The sequence below is a fragment of the Hirundo rustica genome, chromosome 2 (genome assembly GCF_015227805.2).
Source record: "Hirundo rustica isolate bHirRus1 chromosome 2, bHirRus1.pri.v3, whole genome shotgun sequence".
In the NCBI taxonomy this organism is placed as follows: Eukaryota; Metazoa; Chordata; class Aves; order Passeriformes; family Hirundinidae; genus Hirundo; species Hirundo rustica.
In genome coordinates, this window is record NC_053451.1 from 112,677,257 (window position 1) to 112,685,594 (window position 8,338).

The 8,338-nt window shown below is 44.1% G+C and overlaps 1 protein-coding gene across 2 annotated transcripts in view; it reads right to left on the reverse strand.

Annotated features, from left to right (window-relative positions):
- Positions 1-5,185, reverse strand: part of NDP (norrin cystine knot growth factor NDP) — a 30,350-nt gene extending 25,165 nt beyond the window's left edge. Inside the window, exon 1 of one of the 2 annotated variants that reach the window (XM_040056801.2) lies at positions 5,090-5,185. The gene's annotated coding sequence lies outside the window, so the exon portion shown is untranslated. The remainder of the gene's footprint in view (positions 1-5,089) is intronic. The other variant, XM_040056800.2, reaches the window with a different exon arrangement.
- Positions 5,186-8,338: the final 3,153 nt, after the last annotated feature.

Below are 8,338 nucleotides of genomic sequence, written 5' to 3' on the forward strand. Positions count from 1 at the left end.
TCTAGCATGGTTTGCATACGATGGAGAAAACTCTAAGGCAGTAGAAATATCTCCACTCAATTGAGAAAAGCATCATTGCCTTCCTTGGGATAATAAGTTATGATTGTGGTTTGAACAGCATTTCCATAATGACAGAAAACTACCCATAAATTTGCTTAGAGTTGTAAAACTGACCTGGCAAGATACAGCCAGTTACTAACAATAGCAACCTTATTTTATTGCAGTCTCCTGCCAATACTGCGCAATATTATTTTCTTGCAGCAAAAATGCAATAAGCTAAGTGGAGAAGATGTGTTTTCTATGCCATTTACTATGAAAAATTAAAGTGAAATCATTTGTCTATGACTCAGGTTTGTGTGGCCACTCCTTGTGCAACACCTCATGTTTTAAAAGGAAGGACTACATGAAATTCAGTCTCCGCTAGCCAGTTTGGGTTAAATCTGCAGGGCAGCTCATCACATGGGAAGTTGCTGAGAAGAAATGTTATTTAGAGCAGGAAATTGGTGATTCATAATTGACATTAACTCCAGTTACTCTCCAATGTTCATGCTGTACTTCATGTGAAATTATTATAAGGAAAGAAAGGCCATTCCCTTGAGCAAGTTCAAGTTAATGTTTAGGAAACCATTTAAGTTTTTATTAGGACAAAAGTCGTTACAGTGGAATGGTCAGATGCTCAGACTGTGCCCTTAGCTGCAAAGCCTGTGCATTTCAATACCACTTGGCAGGTAGCTCTTCAGACATTTGGTCATTTTGTCCAATTCAGTGAAATTCCAGCTTCACCAGTGTCCCAGTCAGATCTCCCACCTACTGGACAAAGCCAGAAACAAGTCCTTTTTCAGCACTCCATATTTGCACTTATCTTGGGTTGCAATATGTAACCAAAAATGTGTATTCTATTTTCCATCTGCTGAAACTGTTTGGGGAGGTTTTCTTTTCCTTTATCTCTTGTATGATCCATTCCTCATAACTCTGGGGTGAGGGGGCAGGTGTCTTCTGTTAATGGGCCAGCTGTTAAACCAGGTGGGGCAGTGTTCTTATCTCTTCCACCACCCATCCTCCCTCTAGGGGATATCTGCTGTTAATGGGCCATCGAGGCTCACTGCATGACTGATACAATTACATCATCCCATTGGGAGATGCTCCACCCAGGGGAGGAGCCAAACATTCCTACATGGATAAAACCTGAGATTCAGAACAGCAGCCTGTTTGCGCTGGATTCCAGAGGATGACCAGACCCATCTCACCTTCCCTGGACCCTTTCTACAGGATCATCTCTACAAGATCACCTCTACTGCAACAGAACGATATCTGTTACTCCAGGAGGACTTTGTTTGCTGGCAATACCTTAACCAACGGGGTGTCAGGACATGTTTTGACTCTGTCAGGGTTTCTAGGATTTTTGTTTGTTTGTTTGGTTGGTTGGTTGGTTTATGTACTGCTACATTTGTATTTTTAATATTCCTAGTAAAGAACTGTTATTCCTATTCCCATATTTTTGCCTGAAAGCCCCTTAATTGCAAAATTATAATAATTTGGAGGGAAGGGGTTTACATTCTCTATTCCAAGGGAAGCTCCAGCTTTCCCTGAAGGATACCTATCTTTCCAAACCAAGACAGTACTGCAATCCATGCGGTGTCCAGATTTACACACACGGCCCTCTGTGATGCTGGAGGAACTCCTGGAGGAGGTGGGAGCGGAGCCACAAGGACACGCCCACACCCCGCTGCCTGCGGACCCGGCCTCAAGGAAATATTGGGCCATACTGACAGATACTAAACTGCACCTTGCTGCAATTCAGACAATGGAATTAGACAGCCCAGAGGCTGGGTCCTCACCTAATGAAAGCCAGTAACACTCTGTGACTTTTGCTGTAAGCTGTGATTTTGCACCAGAGCCAAATCTGGTGCCACCACTGCCTGGTCCTTGCCAGATGGATGCTTTGCCTCTTGGTGTCCACAGCAGAGGTGAAGCTCACTGAAGTTCCTCAGAGTATTGCCCTTTATTCAGTCCAAAAGGACATATGAAATGTATTATTCCACCATAACATTAGCCTAGAATAAGGAATTAAATAGATTTTGTTATGGATTTTGGGGTGAGTAAAACTTTGGCATCTTATGAATTTTTTTATGATTTAAGTTTCTTCTGAATAGAAGCAGAAATGTCTTTCTAATATAGGATATGCCTTAAACTACAAGTGTAAATCGGAGGCAGACTTCAGGTAAAGAAAGAGATTAAAAGCCCATACAGTTATAAATTTAAGTACCTCTGAGCTTGAGAAAAGCACTTTAAACCACTGCCTCATTACTACATGTAGAAAAGAGGGATTTGGATTCCTCTCCACAGGGAGAGGTGCTCTGCAGCCCCAGTTCTGTCCATGATGAAAGACCCAGAAAAAAACAGTCACTCTCCACCACTGGTCAAGTTCCTGGGGCACAGAGAGGTAACAGGTCATGGAAAGCCAAAGCATTCACCATCCTTCTTCAGCTGCTACTTGGGCTGTGATAAGTGCGACAACAGAGGGATTTTTTTGCAAGAGCACCAACACCCAGCCTCAGGAACAAAACAAACTGAGAAAACATTCTTTGTGTGAGACCAGAGGTGTAAAAAAGTCCTGGCTGAAGTATGCTGGAGTTGAAAAAGATATCAGAAAAGGATATTAGCTGTGGTGAACTGAGAGTGATCATGCTAAAGAGTGAGAGAGTTTGCAAGGCAAAGGCAGAAGAGGAAGGAGAAAGAGCCATTCATTGGTGCTTCCAAATAATCTCCAGTTCTGCTGGGCAAAGGAATCATTGTAGAAGTGTGAGTCCTCTACTTCATCTGAACGCTAAAAAGATAAATAAGAGGTTATCAAACAGAGGCTAGAAACAGGAAAGTTTGCCCTCACTGAGCAGAGCCAAAGCTACAGCACAACTCCAGAAGCTTCAGGAACACACCCCTGGCAAGAGCCTCTCTTGGAATTACTGCCTGGGTTAGAACTTGGATACTACTGCAAGAAGCAGAATTAACTCTGGAGCAAGGAATGAGGATTTCCCAGACAAAGGAAGTCAATCTGAACAGGCTGAGGCTGATGCAAGGATGCACAGAGACTGAAAAGAGCCTTGAAATGGAAGGCAAAGCCCAGGCTGCTGCAGTGGGAGACAATGAAAAACACATATTGTGTACATACCTTGGCAAGCCACAGCTGAGCTTGGCATTTGGGAAAGGAATAACAACAGATTACCTTTTTCTAGGGAAGAATCAAAACAAACCTGTGGTGCACAGCATGGGAGAGGAGGACAGTGACAGCACCATTAAAAGCAAGGGGCTTATTTACAGGGGCCATGAAAAATGCTGTGGGGCAAGATGAAAGGACAACCATCCCATGGGCAAATGGCAATAATCAGTTTTCAGTTGGACAGAGCTGCACAAGCTGATAAGGGTCTGACAGGGTTACGAGCACTGAGAGAAAAGCTACAGGCAGCATAAGGGAAGAGAAGAAAGGGCTCAGAAGGACTGTGCCTCACAGAAGGAGATAAAGGCATGTGCAAATGAAGGAGAGACTTCATAATAAAGTCAGGGATTTTTAAAAAGTCACATCCTCGATCTCATCCCTAGGGTGAGAACACTGGAGTCAGAACAATGGCAGAAATGGCTAGAGGATTCCTTAAACTACAGAAGAGAGCACGAAAGCACCTCACTGTCCCCATCTCCACAGGGGTGGCAGGAGCCTTGCACCCCCAGCCCAGGGTGAGGTTTGAAGCACACTGCTGTGAGAATCAGTGGTTCAGGGAGAAATTCAGCCTGGAGACACTCCACATCCATACACAAGAAGAAATGTTGCTTTCTTAGCAAATAAGGAGAATTAAGTCATTATGTGAACAGGGACAATTTTCCTCTCTGCCCAGAGGGAATGGCTCCTAGGAAACAGTTGGCAGCACATGTGACACCTGACACAACAAGGAGTGCTCTGGTATTGAGAGTCCAGAGGAGGGACATGAAGATGATTGGAGGGATAGAACACCTCTCACAGGAGAAAAGGCTGAGAGAATTTGGATTGCTCAGCCTGGAAAAGAGAAGGCTCCAAGGCAACCTAATTTCATCCTTTCAGTGCCTGAAAAAACATTTAAACTGGAAAGGAACTTTTGAAAGGGCATATAGGGATAGGTCAAGGGGTGATGGCTTTAAACTAAAAGAGTGTAGTCTTAGATTATATATTAGGAAGACATTCTTTGCTGTGAGGGTGGTGAGGTATTGGGATATATTGCCCAAAGAAGCTGTGGATGCTTTATCCCCTCCTCAGCTGTACCTTCCCTTGGCTGCACTGAGACCCTGGGTAGCTACAGCTTCTGTAAGACTTGGTTGAGGTCACAATCCCCCACCAGCCTGGAACATCTCTTTGGAATGACTGCAGTGATGCTTTGGAACTGGATGGACTCATCCAGTTAAGCTCACCCCTTCCATTTCAAAAGGCCAATCTGGAAAGTGAAGCAGCCAGGCTGCCTCCCTTGATTGCCAGGTTTATCATGAATTCCATCAGCGAGCCTCCTAACTTCACACCAGCACTGAATTTCCCCTTCCAGCCATACAGTGAGAGTACTTACTTTGGTATTTTCAATACTTCTTGTTCTAAGAAATCCAATTAATAGGATGGTGCAATTATATTGTTTCAATGCCTAAAACATAGTATTGTAGGATCCTGATTTCTCATGGTAATTTTGGGAAGGAATCATGGCTGTGCTCTGAGCCTCCTAAAACCCTCTGGAGGTTGGGAATATGGTACCTGCATGTATCTCCAGTTTACTGTACTGTTGTTGAATACAGAAAAGCCATGATGAGTCCGTAGGAATTGTTATTTTTTTCTTTCATTGCTGATGTTTGCACTTAAAAACTGAGAGGTCTTCAAAACTAGTTGTTGAAAGGGAGATACACTCATAACAACCAAGACCAATCATTTTAATGCCACAGAGGAGACCGTGGGACAATGAAGGCTCTGGGAACTGTGCATACAATAAGTACACCTTGATCGCTGCTATCATAGCTGCAGTTTTTGTGTGCCTGAGATGTCTGTCCTCAGATCTGCCACCTGCAAATAGCCATGCAAACTCACCTTTCTGGGGCTTCTGAAGTGAGAGTTAAGGCTGTAGAGACACACTGGAGGTAGATCATACCCATTCAACTATGTGGAGCACAAGGTGCTGTAGAGTGCAGACAAGACACCAAGAATCTCTGGAACTGTGTCTTCTAAAGCTGCTGACTGGCAGGAGAAATCCCTGTCCTCCTTTCTTCATCCAAATATCTCTGCTGTTGTGACTGGGGGTTGTCACTGTGACACACAAAGAAGTCACACTCACACAAGAGATTTTCGCAAGGCAGATGTCCTTCCGATTCCAGCCCACAGCTGAGAGAGCTGAGAGAAGAGACCCCTTTGTTTATTTCTTACTTTTTATACATTTGTGGGTCTAGCAGAAGATTGGCTTTTTGGGGTTTCCACCCCTCAGCCTCAGTGGCCAGACCAATTGTCAGTTACAATTGTTTTCAGGTTAGAAATATGCAAACAAAGGACAGAGAATGAAAAACAAAGGATTCGTTTATGTTACATCTGTGGGAAAAGGTAGAAAACTGCTCTAATATTCTACAGTAACGAAAAGATCTGACTCCATTTATGAAATTCAAAAAGGCCTTAAAAAAACTCAGAAAAACCAGGGTAACAGGGGGTGAATTGCAGCTTCCAGATCGAGACTGCATCTTCCACAGCAGTGAAAAGTCGTAGTGCCAAGCACCTCAGAAAACGCTGAGGGCAGGAGGACTTGGCCAGCACGGCAGGGCAGCACTAACACCAACCCCAGTGCCACATCTTGTGGAGGGCTCCAAACCTTCCCCCGAGCTTGACTGCTCCTCACCACCAGCGTGCACTGCTGGTCAGGGTGGAGCAGGATTCTGCCTGGCTGGACATCTGCCTGGTGCAGCACAGCCACACTTAGGGCTCCGTGATTGATGCAGTGAAATGTGCTGTAACAAGGCACAATAGCTTACTGAATTAAGAGAATCAAACAGAAAAGTCCAAATGAGATGGTTTTGCTTCTTCAGAGCAGAAATTCTCAAAATAATTAAAACCAAGCCTTCAGATGCAGAAATGCAGTATCATGGTTTAATGACTTTGTTTTTCTAAGGATTTGGGCTGTGGCTTTTTCTGAGATTATTACATTTTCACAGAACATTTCATTTACATTTATGCTGTACTTCCCTGCAGAAAATGATGTCATTAGAAAACCTAATTTATCTCTTCTGGAGTTTTGCAATAGTAAAATTGCAATTCAGATTGTCTGTAGTTGTAAATCAAACACACTTATTTTAATGGCCTGGCGTGCAGAGCTGGAGAGGCCAGCTCTATCCATCCAGTTTGCAATGAATTGATGAACACCCCTGTTCCCCACAGCAGTCTCATACTGCTCATAACACTCAAGCATTTATGTCTCTATATGAACAGTATCTTTAATTACCATTGCCAATTCTGATTTTCCAGGTGAAGGCAGCCACCTTGCTCAAATGTTGAAATCATTTATCACCTGTCACGAAGGAGAGAGTCTCTTGGTATCCTCCTGTGCAGGAAGATATGCTTTGATCTCAAAGCATTCTGTCTACGGTGCAGTAAGACAAAGCACCACCTGCTATGAAGCTTGACAGACTATATAAAATATAATTTATGTACATTACCATCTTGTCTGACATAAAAGAATCACAAAAGAGAACGAGAAGCGAATTAAATTTTGTAACTGTAATCGCAGGCACAAATATCTAATTTATGGCAGACTTAATAAAATAGGTTTTCTCCCAAATATACGACTCTTTCCAGGGGGCTGTGCAGTGACTTCATTTATATGGTCTTAAATGAAAAGAATGCTTGTAGTCAATACAGTGCAACCAAATGAAAAATAAAAAGATCCAGAAGATCTGATAAACCTGTCTGGTCAGTCTCTTTGTTGTGCACAAAGGGCCAGAAATCTAAAGATAAGAGCTGAACCCACCAGTCAACATGTAGCTAATTTTCATATCTTCAGGTGATAGAACTCCATTAGCAGCAATACTCCAGCATTCTCCCAGATGCACAGGAATGAGCAGGAACATTGTCTGGAAAGATGAGTTCTGGTTTCCACTAATGGACATCACCACATCCAAGTTCCTCAGATTATCCAGAGGTGCCATCCAGCTCCTGAAGGGAAAGCAAAATCCTTCTATTCATTAGCAGATCCTTGGTGGGCAGGGGGCACCTTAAAAAAATGGGCAGAGGAAAAAACAGTGTTTGCTGCCAGAGGAATCTGGTGGAATGTTCTTGGGGCCGCTGTGTCAGGGGTGGGGCAGTCCCAGCAGCACTTTGCAGTCACTGCACTGGGAGGGTCCAGGCACATCCCCTCATGACATGCAGGGCATCAGGGTCCTGCACTTCCATTCCTTTACAGATATGGCAAGTTTGTGGGGCACTGTCTTTCAGGGAGACCAAAGAGATATGACTGCAACAATTTAGGGTGTTTCCTTGTCATCCCTGTTGGGTCCCTCAAGGCATTTAGCTTTATATCCAGGGTGAGAGGGCGAAGGTCCTTGGTAGTCAACAAATCCCTACTTGCCATGAGGCATGCTGCAACGCTCAAAAGTAAGACACAACAGGGGCTTTGTGAACCTCATCTGGAAGTTTTCATTCTGGTCTTCAGCTCACATTAAGGCTGGGGAGGATGAACAGCAGGCAGAAAAATCTGTCTGACGCATGGTCTGGCATCCTTCTTTACGCTTACAGAGGGGTGGCAGGGTCAATTGAGAGCATTTCTCCCTCAAAACTTGCTTCCCAACTTTGATCTTTGTACCCAATGCCCTCACCAGGAATATGCAGTGGGGCACTGCCACCCACAAAGTGATGGGGAAATCTTGGCCTCTGGAAACTGAAACCCTTTATGAGAGAGCAGAACTCAAAGGGGATGGTTGGAGGAGCTCTGACTCACATTAGGCAGCAATGGGCTTTCTCAGGAGGGCATTTGTTCCACTGTCCAGGAAGAGAGGTGAGAAAAAGGACTCATGCAACCTCCCGACACTTCCATGAGGTGCCTGAACTGTCCAGCCACCCTCCAGACACCAAACACCAAGGAGCAGAGAGTGACTGCCTGGAGGATCTATGGAGTCTTGCAGTTCTGAAATAGAAGGTCATTTCTACACATATAGCTCTGGAAAGGAGCACACAGGCTTGGAATTTTTCAGGAATCATTGCATGATTTTTTATTTTTTTTTTAGCTTGGTCCATCTGTACTGCCCTAACACTCCTTTTCCCAAAACAAGCCAGAGCTTTTAGATCAAATGCAGAGATGGCACA